Source organism: Mobula hypostoma, chromosome 1, assembly GCF_963921235.1.
Source record: "Mobula hypostoma chromosome 1, sMobHyp1.1, whole genome shotgun sequence".
In the NCBI taxonomy this organism is placed as follows: domain Eukaryota; kingdom Metazoa; phylum Chordata; class Chondrichthyes; order Myliobatiformes; family Myliobatidae; genus Mobula; species Mobula hypostoma.
In genome coordinates, this window is record NC_086097.1 from 86,729,043 (window position 1) to 86,742,619 (window position 13,577).

Here is a 13,577-nt window from a genome sequence, read left to right on the forward strand (position 1 = left end):
TGGAAGTTGTAGACCAATGCAATCTTAAGAGACGGAACCAATTATTCCTTGTTCCAGTCTTGTAAGTAGTTTTCAAAATTGATTTTGCGAAGAGTAATAATTACAGCATTTGTGTGATATGAATGATGATATTACACAGTTCACATTCATACTTGTTGATTTGCAACAAATTATCCTTTCATTAAATCTAACAATTAAATTAACTGAAATCCTTTCAAAAATTTTATTTACAAATCATGCTTACGTCTGCCAACCTCCCCTAACTTTAGTTAAGTAGTGCATTTTTAAAAGAGACATCACCCCTGCTTTAAATTTCCCTTTTAAGTTTTGCCCTCAAGCTGACAAAACATTTGCACCCCCACAATTTTGATCTCTTGCATTTATTTGCTCTGTCTGTGGTGGCAAAACCTTCAGCTCAAACCAATGCCATTTTCAACCACTGAATAATTAACTAATTATTACTTGTATAAATATATTAATGAATTCATGGTCTGCTTTGGTGAATCTTTGTATTCAGTATGATTGCTGGCAATTTTGGTTTGATGTTTGAGAGATGAAAAACTTTAGTAGGATTAGAGGAATTTACAGCAGAACAACTTAATAACTTTATTTGAAGTAAATTATAGCATATTTATAAAATACTGAAGTTCATGGAATTTATGAAGACATGGAGTAGAATATTTTAAGTATTTCTATTTTCAAGTAATAATTTGATTAAATAGTAATTGAAGTGATAAGAGGTGGGAAAAGTATTTGGTAAACCAAAAGCATTTCTCTTTATGTTTGGTTGGAGAGTGACTAGAACTCATTGGTCTTGTCATATTTGGCAGGGCTGTGCACTTACAATGAATTTAAAAATGACATTTTAATTATAAGAATTGATAAGGGAAGTAAAAATTCAGGATTTTCTCTCAGATGTATGATTATTAGATTTGTAGATTTTTGCTTTTTAAGTTTGAACACTGGTTTAATGTGTTACATGAATGACAATGGTTTTAGCTAGTTCTGGATAAGTAGGATATAAATCAGGATTATGGGATTTTTTTCTCCGCTGTGATTGTTAGGGAATGACTTATTTAATGTCCAACACTCCTTTGAAACACAGTGGCATTCATGCTGTCATTTGAACATAGAGGCTATAAATATGGCTGCTGTAGAATGATTTATAAATATAAGGTTCCTATCAATTTTAGACATATTGTATATATACCAGAGAATTTATATGGTCTGTGAATTATGATTCAAACTGCATAAATTATCTCAATAATAGTCGAGTTATTTGTACAGGAAATACATTGAATAGTTGAATACAAATTATTTGTAATAAAATAAAATCCAGCCTTTTGTACCATTATAGTTACCAAGCTTGATTAACAGGAGAACTATCTAGTTATTTTTAATCTGGTTGCAAAAATATTGTAGTTTTATAGAATGCTGTATTCTTCTTTTAGTATAAATTGAAAGCTCTCTTAGTTTGATATCCATTCTGTAAATTCAGACAGTGACCTTATGAGCTGTTAGCTGGAGAGCTGGTGTGTTCATCTGGGCACATTGAAGTCAAGTGTTCTATAGATACAGCTAGTGGCTAATGTGGGTCATTGAGCGTCTTTCTGGATTCTGCTGGGAAATCTTCAGTCTCCACGGGAGGTTGAAGGCAGGGGCTCTGTGTATCATGGGGGGAGTTTGGGGAGTGTTAGGAGATAGGTTAGGAATTCAGTGATCAGGTTTTTGTTCCCTGAGTTGGTTTGTTGTGTCTTACAGTTCTTTTCCAACAAGGTGCCATGTGTCTTGTGATTGCAACAAGGTTGTTACCTGCTGTTTCACAGACAAGCAGATGTGATTTTAAACAATTATGTAACACACATCAAAGTTGCTGGTGAACGCAGCAGGCCAGGTAGCATCTCTAGGAAGAGGTGCAGTCGACGTTTCAGGCCGAGACCCTTCGTCAGGACTAACTGAAGGAAGAGTGAGTAAGAGATTTGAAAGTGGGAGGGGGAGATCCAAAATGATAGGAGAAAACAGGAGGGGGAGGTGATAGGCAAAAGGGATACGAGAGGATCATGGGACAGGAGGTCCAGGAAGAAAGACAAGGGTGGGGGGGGGGAACCCAGAGGATGGGCAAGGGGTATATTCAGAGGGACAGAGGGAGAAAAAGGAGAGTGAGAGAAAGAATGTGTGTATATAAATAAGTAACAGATGGGGTACGAGGGGGAGGTGGGGCATTAGCGGAAGTTAGAGAAGTCGATGTTCATGCCATCAGGTTGGAGGCTACCCAGACGGAATATAAGGTGTTGTTCCGCCAACCTGAGTGTGGCTTCATCTTTACAGTAGAGGAGGCCGTGGATAGACATGTCAGAATGGGAATGGGATGTGGAATTAAAATGTGTGGCCACTGGGAGATCCTGCTTTCTCTGGCGGACAGAGCTTTCTCAGGCGGGGAGAGAAAGATGTGCTTAGTGGTGGGATCCCGTTGGAGGTGGCGGAAGTTACGGAGAATAATATGTTGGACCCGGAGGCTGGTGGGGTGGTAGGTTAGGACCAGGGGAACCCTATTCCTAGTGGGGTGGGGGGAGGATGGAGTGAGAGCAGATGTACGTGAAATGGGGGAGATGCGTTTAAGAGCAGAGTTGATAGTGGAGGAAGGGAAGCCCCTTTCTTTAAAAAAGGAAGACATCTCCCTCGTCCTAGAATGAAAAGCTTCATCCTGAGAGCAGATGCGGCGGAGATGGAGGAATTGCGAGAAGGGGATGGCGTTTTTGCAAGAGACAGGGTGAGAAGAGGAATAGTCCAGATAGCTGTGAGAGTCAGTAGGCTTATAGTAGATATCAGTGGATAAGCTGTCTCCAGAGACAGAGACAGAAAGATCTAGAAAGGGGAGGGAGGTGTCGGAAATGGACCATGTAAACTTGAGGGCAGGGTGAAAGTTGGAGGCAAAGTTAATAAAGTCAACGAGCTCTGCATGCGTGCAGGAAGCAGCGCCAATGCAGTCGTCGATGTAGCGAAGGAAAAGTGGGGGACAGATACCAGAATAGGCACGGAACATAGATTGTTCCACAAAGCCAACAAAAAGGCAGGCATAGCTAGGACCCATACGGGTGCCCATAGCTACACCTTTAGAACAAAAAGGCAGGCATAGCTAGGACCCATATGACACCTCCCTCCCCTTTCTAGATCTTTCTGTCTCTGTCTCTGGAGACAGCTTATCCACTGATGTCTACTATAAGCCTACTGACTCTCATAGCTATCTGGACTATTCCTCTTCTCACCCTGTCTCTTGCAAAAACGCCAGCCCCTTCTCGCAATTCCTCCGTCTCCGCCGCATCTGCTCTCAGGATGAGGCTTTTCATTCTAGAACGAGGGAGATGTCTTCCTTTTTAAAGAAAGGGGCTTCCCTTCCTCCAATATCAACTCTGCTCTTAAATGCATCTCCCCCATTTCACGTACATCTGCTCTCGCTCCATCCTCCCGCCACCCCACTTGGAATAGGGTTCCCCTGGTCCTCACCTACCACCCCACCAGCCTCCGGGTCCAACATATTATTCTCCGTAACTTCCGCCACCTCCAACAGGATCCCACCACTAAGCACATCTTTCTCTCCCCCTCCCCTCTGCATTCTGCAGGGATCGCTCCCTACGCAACTCCCTTGTCCATTCGTCCTCCCCATCCCTCCCCACTGATCTCCCTCCTGGCACTTATCCGTGTAAGCGGAACAAGTGCTACACATGCCCTTACACTTCCTCCCTTACCACCATTCAGGGCCCCAAACGGTCCTTCCAGGTGAGACAACACTTCACCTGTGAGTCGGCTGGGGTGATATACTGCATCCGGTGCTCCCGATATGGCCTCTTATATATTGGCGAGACCCGACGCAGACTGGGAGACCGCTTTACTGAACACCTACGCTCTGTCCGCCAGAGAAAGCAGGATCTCCCAGTGGCCACACATTTTAATTCCACATCCCATTCCCATTCTGACATGTCTATCCACGGCCTCCTCTACTGTAAAGATGAAGCCACACTCAGGTTGGAGGAACAACACCTTGTATTCCGTCTGGGTAGCCTCCAACCTGATGGCATGAACATTGACTTCTCTAACTTCCGCTAATGCCCCACCTCCCCCTCGTACCCCATCTGTTATTTATTTTTATACACACATTCTTTCTCTCACTCTCCTTTTTCTCCCTCTGTCCCTCTGAATATACCCCTTGCCCATCCTCTGGGTTCCCCCCACTTGTCTTTCTTCCCGGACCTCCTGTCCCATGATCCTCTCGTATCCCTTTTGCCTATCACCTCCCCCTCCTGTCTTCTCCTATCATTTTGGATCTCCCCCTCCCCCTCCAACTTTCAAATCCCTTACTCACTCTTCCTTCAGTTAGTCCTGACGAAGGGTCTCGGCCTGAAATGTCGACTGCACCTCTTCCTAGAGATGCTGCCTGGCCTGCTGCGTTCACCAGCAACTTCGATGTGTGTTGCTTGAATTTCCAGCATCTGCAGAATTCCTGTTGTTAAACAATTATGTATTGGGTTTGTGAAGTCATTTTTAATTGTATTGAATGGCCAGAGTCATACAGCACATTGGCAGACTTTTTGGCACAACTGGTCCATGCTGATCAAGATGCTCATCTCAGTAAGTCCCACTAGCCTGTACTTGGGCCTTATTCCTCTAAACCAGTGATCCTCAACCTGGGGTCCATGGACCTTTTGCTTAATTGTATCGGTCCATTCCATAAATAAGGTTGGGAACCCCTGCGCTAAACTCTTCCTAACCATGAAGTGGCTTTTAATTGTTGTTTATATACCTACTCAGCCACTTCCTCTACAGACTACCCTCAGGGTGAAAAAGTTAACTGTTGGGTTCCTATTAAATCTCGCCCTTTTCACGCTAAACCTGCGACCTCTAATTCTTGATTTCCACAACCCTGAGCAAAAGACAGTTTGCATCCACCCAATCTGTGTCCCTTGGTGTGCACATTTTATTTTTGTTTTGTATAATACTGAATGTTTAAGGAATGAGTGTTAGGCTTTATAAATATGTGAATTAAGTACATGAGTTAAGAAAGAGAAATTTGGAGTAGGGGATTGCTGCTAATAAGATTATGGATCATAGTTACTCTTGGTGCTCAATATAAACTGTGAACGTGGATATCTCACTAAAAATTTATAAATTGGTGAGGCATTTTAGTGCTATGAAATAAACTTTTTTTCAGTTTAACAGTAGAAAACCAAAGAAAATTAGGGAATTAGAATAAGTGAGATATTCAGATTAATAAGTGATATTCAGATTAATAAATGATATTCAGATTAAGGGTTCCTTATATCTAAATTATGAAGCACCAGTTATAGAATTGTACATAGAACATAGAAATCTACAGCACACTGCAGGCCCTTCGGCCCACAATGTTGTATCAAGCATGTAACCTACCCTAGAAACTGCTTAGAATTACCCTACTGCATAGCCCCCTATTCTACTAAGCTCCATGTGCCTATCTAAGATTATCTTAATAGAACCAATTGTATCCACCTCCACCACCGCCACCAGCAGTGCATTCTACACACCCACCACTCTGTGTGAAAAATTTACCCCTGACATCCCCTCTGCATCTACTTCCAATCACCTTAAAACTATGCCCCTCATGTAAGCCATTTCAGCCCTGGGAAAAAGCCTCTGGTTATCCACACGATCAATACCTCTCATCATCTTATATACCTCCATCAGATCACCTGTCATCTTCTGTCGCTCCAAGGAGAAAAGGTTGAGTTCACTCAACCTGTTCTCATAAGGCACACTCTCCAATCCAGGCAATATCCTTGTAAATCTCCTCTGCACTCTTTCTATCATATCCACATCCTTCCTGTAGTGAGGTGACCAGAACTGAACACAGTACTCCAAGTGGGTTCTGACCAAGGTCTTGTATAGCTGTAACATTACCTCACAGCTCTTGAACTCAATCCCATGGTTGATGAATGCCAACACACCATACGCCTTCTTAACAACACTGTCAACATGCACAGTAGCTTTGACTGTCCTATGGACACGGACACTAAGAGCTCTCTGATCCTCCACACTGCCAAGAGTCTTACAATTAATATTATATTCTGTCTCCATATTACCAAAATAAACCACTTCAGACTTAACTGGGTTGAAGTCCATCTGCCACTTCCTGGCCCAGATCTGCATCCTATCGATGTCCTGCTGTAACCTCTGACAACCTTCCAGACTACCCACAACACCCCCTAACCTTTGTGTCATCAGTAAACTTACTAACCCTCCCTTCTACTACTTCATCTAGGTCATTTATAAAAATCATAAAGAGGAGGGGTTCCAGAACAAATTCCTGCGGAACACCACTGGTTACCAACCTCCAAGTAGAATACGAACCACCTACAGGCACCCTTTGCTTTCTGTGGGCAAGCCAATGCTGGATCCACAAAGCAAGCTCTCCTTGGATCTCGTGCCTCCTTATTTTCTGAATATGCCTTGCACGGGGAACCTTATCAAATGCCTTATTGAAATCCATATTCATCACATCCACTGCTCTACCTTCATCAATGTGTTTCGTTACATTCTCAAAGAATTTAATCAGACTCTTAAAGCACAACCTGCCCTTGACAAAGCTATTGTGACTATCCCTAATCAGATATGTCTCTCCAAATGCTCATAGATCCTACCTCTCAGGATCTTCTTCAACAACTTACCCATCATTGAAGTAAGGCTCACTGGTCTATAATTTCCTGGGTTATCTCTACTTCCTTTCTTGAACAAAGAAACAACATTTGCAGCTCTCCAATCCTCTGGTACTTCTGTCCCAATTGATGATGTAAAGATCACTGTCAGAGGCTCAGCAATCTTCTTCCTCGCTTCCCACAGTAGCCTGGTTTATATCTCGTCTGGTCCTGGTGACTTATCTAACTTAATGCTTTTCAAAAGCTTCAGCACATCATAATGCTTTTCGAAAGCTCCAGCACATCTTAATGCTTTTCGAAAGCTCTAGCACATCTTAACGTTTTTCGAAAGCTCTAGCACGTTTGCACACAGTTTCGAAACAGGCCATTCACCCACTATGGCAATGTTGCATATTGTACACAACCATACCAATCCAGTATACCCACACTATCCCTGAAGGCTCTCCATGCCCTGATTAACCATACTTCTGTCCAAATGCTTCTCCAATTTCATAAGAGCATCTGCCTCCATCAGTATAGCAAAAAAAAATGATTGGCAATTGAACCCAAGGCATTATAATTCCAGGACATTAGAACTATGTGACAAACAAATGTGTTTTGATCAGTTACTCATGATTTTATTCCATTTTTAAGAGTACTGAAAAGAGAGGCAAAAACAGACACTCAGTTGGAGTGTACTTATGGACTTTTATCGGGATGGTTTCAGAAAGCTCTGTTTTCATCTGGTGGCCATGGGACCATGAGGTGGAACAGTGTTCAGCAGTAGAGTGCACAAAAGCCAATGTGGTGGTGTGTTATTTTGGCTGGCATCCCTGCAGCATTCTTGAAGTTTTCTGGGCCATGTTTACCCTAATACTTTTGTTCAGTTTTCATTAGATGAGGTTCATTTTTTTCTTTCTATATTATAATGTATTGTATTGCTGCTGCTGAGTTAAGAAACTTAATGACGCATGCTGGTGATAACAAACCTGATTCTGATTCTGATATGTTAGAGACCAAGAAAGGATGGCAAGGGTATTCAGAATGAGGCTTCTTGTTATGTTATCCTCTGTGACAGGAAAACACAAGTTTCTTTCTAGCTTCCTAGTATGTTTAAGTAGACCATTGATCCAGTCCAGGTTGGCTTGGTGGCATGAAGTCCAGGCGGGGGCATTCTAGTTGATGAAGGCCATTTGCAATCACCCTGTTTCCTGTAATTTGATACTTGAGCAGACATCCCACCTCTCCCGGAACTTCCAGGAGTCTCCCGCATATTAATAGTGGCTCCCTGATGCCCGCAAATTATATACAATATCACGGAAATCAATTTTTTTGAGAACGAGAGCGACCACGAGAGAGAGAGAGAGCAAGCGAGAAAGTGAGAGAGAAAGAGCGAGAGAGAGCGCGCGCGAGCGAGAGCAGAAGCAAGTGAGAGAGGGAGAGAGAGTGAGCAAGAGAGAAAGCAAGTGAGAGCGCGTGAGCGACCACAGGAGAGAGAGAGAGAGAGTGCACGCCATTGCAGAGTGTTCCAAAAAAATATAAAATGTACATCACCCCAGACTACACTAAAGTGTACCCCTGCCTAATAGGGGTCAAAATAATGACAGTGTTGCTCACTGCACTGTTTGCAACAATGACTTTTCTATTGTCCATGGTGGGTTAAGACTGTAAAAGACATGTTGAGGTGAGTTTAACAGGTGTCATTCGTTCATTAGCATAGCTAACGTTATTTAAACTAGCTGGCCAGCTGCTAAGGAGCTACTCTACTGCAGACATCCCACCTCTCCCGGAAGTCTCCCGCAAATTGATGGTGCTATCTCCTGGAAATGAGTTTTTGCAGGGTGGGATGTCTGACTTGAGGCAACAGTGCAATAAGGCTGATTAGATGAGGTTCCAGGAATTATTGTAAGGTCTGTGGCTGTGTAGTTGAAAAGAGCTAGGGCAAGCAATGAGGCCTCTTCCCCACCCCAAACTCCCACTTCTTTTTGAGTCTTTGTGCTTGCTCTTGTTGCCAAAATAGCGCAAAATATTTTTTTCAACAGGATACAAATGATTGTTATGTTATTATGGATCTAGTGATAATAACTAAACAGGCATGGTGCAAGGCAAAGGGAAATGACAGAGGAAAAAAGAGATTAGACTTCTGAATTAAGCTCTGGTGGTGGGTGAGGGGAATGAAAATGTCCCAGGAATATACAGCAAGTCAGGCGGCATTTGTTAGGAGAAAAACAAAGTTCATGCTTCAGTTCAATGATCTTTCATTTTTCCTGGTATTTACAAATTATTCAGTGCCTTATTCAATTTTGACAGTGCATATAAGAGTATTCAAGCTATAAAGTAAGTGCTGAGATGAGTTTGAAAGTTAATGCCCAACATCAAAGAATTGAGCAGCATGGAAAAATAGCTGTTCAGAAATGTGGATATGTAAACTAGATCTTAAACAATATTGTTGAAGAACACTGGTTCATGTTTTGCGAGGATATTGATACTGGAGTGTAATGTGCATCTTGACAAACAAAATTTTTGGAACTCTCTTGAACTCTTCTGAAGCAGCAAGCTTCAAACAATCTAGTCAAACAAGCAGGAAATACCTTTATTCAACCAAGTAACTTTTGGATGTAGATTTAATCATGTTTTACGGAGTCATTTTGTGTTTTGACGTGTTTATGCTGCTTGACTTGCTAAATCACTGTTAAATCTACAATAAAGAAGAGAAAATCTGCAGATGCTGGAGCACCAAGTAACTAACACCCCCCCCCCCACCCCCAGAGGAACTAAGCAAGGCAGGCCAAGCAGCATCTCTGGAAAAGAGTACGGCTGATGTTTCATCAAAACATCAACTGTACTCTTTTTCCATAGATGCTGTCTGGCCTGATGAATTCCTCCAGCATTTTGTGTGTGTTATCTTAATCTATTTCAAGTTATTTGCTCTCGATGGATATACAGCAAAGGTTAAATACTGTACATTTCTACCTGGTGAATGGAGTTAGCAATATCATACAAGTTGAAAGAGTTAATATGATATTAGAAATGGACTTGGTAGAAACTTGAAATATACCAGCATTTGAGATGTATAACGATACTGCAACCCTAGAACATCCACATTTTTCTCTTTAACTGAGAATACCATAGCTTACATTCAAGGTGAAAATGGGCAAAGTGAAGTACAAATAATTTAATCGACTGGGATAGCAAAATTGTGATGGATAAATTTGTTGCATTGAGATAAAATGCGATGGTTTTATGAGGGGTGATTGATAAGTTCGAGGCCTAAGGTAGAGGAGTCAATTTTGGAAAACCTAGCATACTTATCTTTCAACATAGTCCCCTCCTGCATGTGCACACTTAGTCCAGCAGTCGTGGAGCATACGGATCCCTTCTTTGTAGAAGTGGTCCACAGCAGGGGTGATTGATAGGTTTGTGGCCTAAGGTAGAAGGAGATGAGTTATACAGCTCTCGTTATATGCACATGCAGTTCAACTCTTTGAGTGAAAATGCAGGAAGTTTGAAGTTAATAACTCATCTCCTTCTACCTTAGGCCACAAACTTATCAATCACCCCTGCTGTTGACCACTTCTGGAGGTCCAAGATGCCGACTTCTGCAAAGAAGGGATCCGTATGCTCCATGACAGCTGGACTAAGTGTGTAATATAGAAAAAATAAATGTGATAGGTTTTCTAAAACCCCTTCTACCTTAGGCCACAAACTTATCAATCACCCCTCGTGTATTACCTTAAAACTTTGTATCAGTAAAATTTATTGGTTGGTTTTAGAATCATAAATCCTTTTACATATTCCAAGCAGGTAAGATATTTTAGTCAACTCTGCTGCACATCCCACTCAAGTTAGTAGTTAAACTTAGTATGTTACTAGTTACCATCTTGCTCAGCAGAGTTGCTGATTTCATGAAATATGATTTACACATTCTTCGTATGAAGAAAATTATGATTATAACTCCATGTTTTTACAGAACAGATGTGTGAAATTAGAGCCAGTTGCAGATACAGATTCCCAGAAATGCTCCTTGTAACTGAACCATAAGAACCTAGCAACAGAGTTGAGTCTGTGTTCTTTATATGCAACAAAAAAATAATTTTGTTTGGAATTTGAAAGCAAGGCTAAAAGAAAACATCACAAAAAATATCCTATCTTAAAGCCTACATTTTCAAGGGGTAGAATAGTCATGATTTCATGCTTCTGAAAAATCATTTTTCACCATGTTAATGTTCAGTAATTTTTAAATCTGTCACTTTAAGAATTACACTTGGATCCATAGGTTTCTTTATTGCCTGCTTTGTTATTATAATAAAGAAATATTGAATTTTTCTAAATTGAATTTTGGAAAATTACCTCAAAATATACACAAGATTTCTTAAAATGTAGTGCAGTTCAATGGAATCAAATTAACTAGTCTCCTTACACACAAACCTTTCTCTAAGATAGATTTTAAACTGTTCTTGCTAGCTTTTACATGCCTGTTAATTTGATAGGAAAAGACAATTCAACACCTGGAGCTTGTCAGCAATTTAATATACAAGATATGCACAGGTGCAAAGAGGAACTCGATTCCAAGATTCAAAGTTCAAATGTATTTATCACATGTACATCAAAACGTACAATAAAATGCATTGTTTGTGTTAACTGACACACACCTGAGGGTGTGCTGGTGGCAACCTGCTAGTGTCGCCACACATCTGGCACCAATGTAGCATGGCCACATGCTCGGCAAAACGTTAGAAAATAGAACACAATAAGTAACGAAACAATAATAACAAAACAGGCCCTATTCCCTCCCACACTTGCACGTACACGGTCCTCCAACCCCAGGACAGGCTATCTTCAGCCTCCAGTCTCCAGTGGACTTGTCCCACCGGGCCTGGTTGGTTAACAAATTGCCCGAGATGTGGTGGTTAATGAAATTCTGCGTTGCAGAGATTGGGCCTGTGGCTTTCCCTAGCCAACTCACAGGGAGGTTCACAGATTCAGGCCTTGGCCAACAGGTCTTGACTTTCGGACTTCTGATTTGACCCTCAGGCCTCGATCCTTGGCATTGGCCCCAGAACCAGCCAGTCACCAAACACTAGGCCTCAAAATCCAGACTCACCAATGATGGAGCCCTCTACATTAGGTCTTTTACTCAGGTCTCACCGATTTGCGAACCCAGAGGATCACTGGAACTCATTCCTCCTGCACACATGGATACCTGACTCCAGAACCCGCTGACAACACGCTAACCTGGGAGAGCCACCAGCCATCATCCACAGTCGTCTGCCGGCCTGATATCTGACCACTGTTATCCACGTCCACGTTGCTGGCACATATCATCAGATAAGCAGCATAAATTAAAATAAATTATATACAATTTTTACAAGAAATAATACAATTGGAACCAAAAAAAAATTGGAACCTTGGTTCTGCAATTTTTAATACCTTTGGCAAACATAATGATCAAAATGTCAGCCTATCTAGATAGAACAGCTTTTGGAAGAGAATTCTAGTCCAGGTCTAATTTTCAATAATTAAGGCACTTTCGCCCAGTTTTGCAGAGGCTTGATATCTGCGCTCACTGGTTACGTACATTAATGCCGCACACTTTACCTTTCCATTTTGTTCTTTGGCTTATAGTGATATCTGCAACTATATCCCTTTGATCTATCATATTTCATTTATGACCATTTCAAATATACTTTGAACTTTAAAATAAATGGTCTCTTAAATTCCAATGCAGAACTTTACGTCCCATATTTTTGTATACGTAACCAATCAGTTCTTTTGTTGCCATTACCACTCCTTTTCTACCATTTAAGTAGCTTGCATCCAATGGCAATGCGGCTTCCAGTTTTATACACATTTCTGAAGTCTGTAGAATTTTTATCACATTCCCTGATTTCCATGTCAGTAACATTTGTTGATGTAATCAGTATGAGCTGAAGGTTGGAATGTAGGTTATGGGAAGAAAAAAGATGCTATTAATTTGAGAGAGGGTAGTGGATTCATATTTTATGGCGCCTCTGCTATTATGCTTGGGACAGCTGTGCAGCAGAGGATGACAGCCTTAACTCTTCACATGAATAAATTCCAAAGCCATGTTGCAGGACTCTGACCATGGATGGCAGTAATCTGAGCTCCCAGGCAACATTCATGTGGCATGTCTGATGCAACATTGTGCAACTTCTAATCAACGTCTTAGTAGTTTAGAATAGGCGGATGTTATTTCCATTGTATTTAAAATAAACATTAACGAGTATGGTTAAGGAGACAGAGATGTGATAAGATGATGATATATACTACAAAGTGGAAGAAATTATGGGATAAGAACTAAATAGGATACAAGAAGTATGGTTAGAAATGAAAATTGGTTTAAGATGCCGCTACTGAAGATGTGCGGCAGCTTACTGGTAGTTCAAAAGCAAAGGAATTAGATTTAAAAATTACTAAAACACTTTTCAAAAAAAAAATTGTAGTATTCTATCACAGCAAACAATGAAGAGGTGAGCGAAGGCAAAGCAAGTTCACGCAATGTGCCCTGCTGGTGCGCTGCAAGATCGACACACTTGGAGTTGGAGCTATGCTGGTTGGAGTGGATGATTCGGAGGGGAGATGACAGGACAGAGGAGTTCCGATGCCCGTCTAGCTGACCTAGGTGTGAGCCTGCTGTAAGTGCTGAGCTAATTTGGAGAGGTTGAGAATGGCTTCTTTGGCGTTGAAATCCAGGTCCGAAGCAAATTACTGGGCAGCGTGTTTTAGGCCTGGAGCGATTTGCTGCAGTGAGTCCTGGCTCCTAATGCGACGTACAGTCTGTTGTTTGGACAATCTAAATGCCAGATCATATAGACTAGAAGGGCAGGGTGTCAAGAGTTGGGCAAGGTTGGGTCTGTCTGGGTACTGAGCTGATATGGACAGGTCGAGAATAGT

The 13,577-nt window shown here is 41.6% G+C and overlaps 1 protein-coding gene across 6 annotated transcripts in view; it reads left to right on the top strand.

Annotated features, from left to right (window-relative positions):
- The window catches only part of pcnx1 (pecanex 1), a 264,326-nt gene that overhangs the window by 86,894 nt on the left and 163,855 nt on the right, over positions 1–13,577 (top strand). The gene's annotated exons all lie outside the window — the stretch shown is intronic.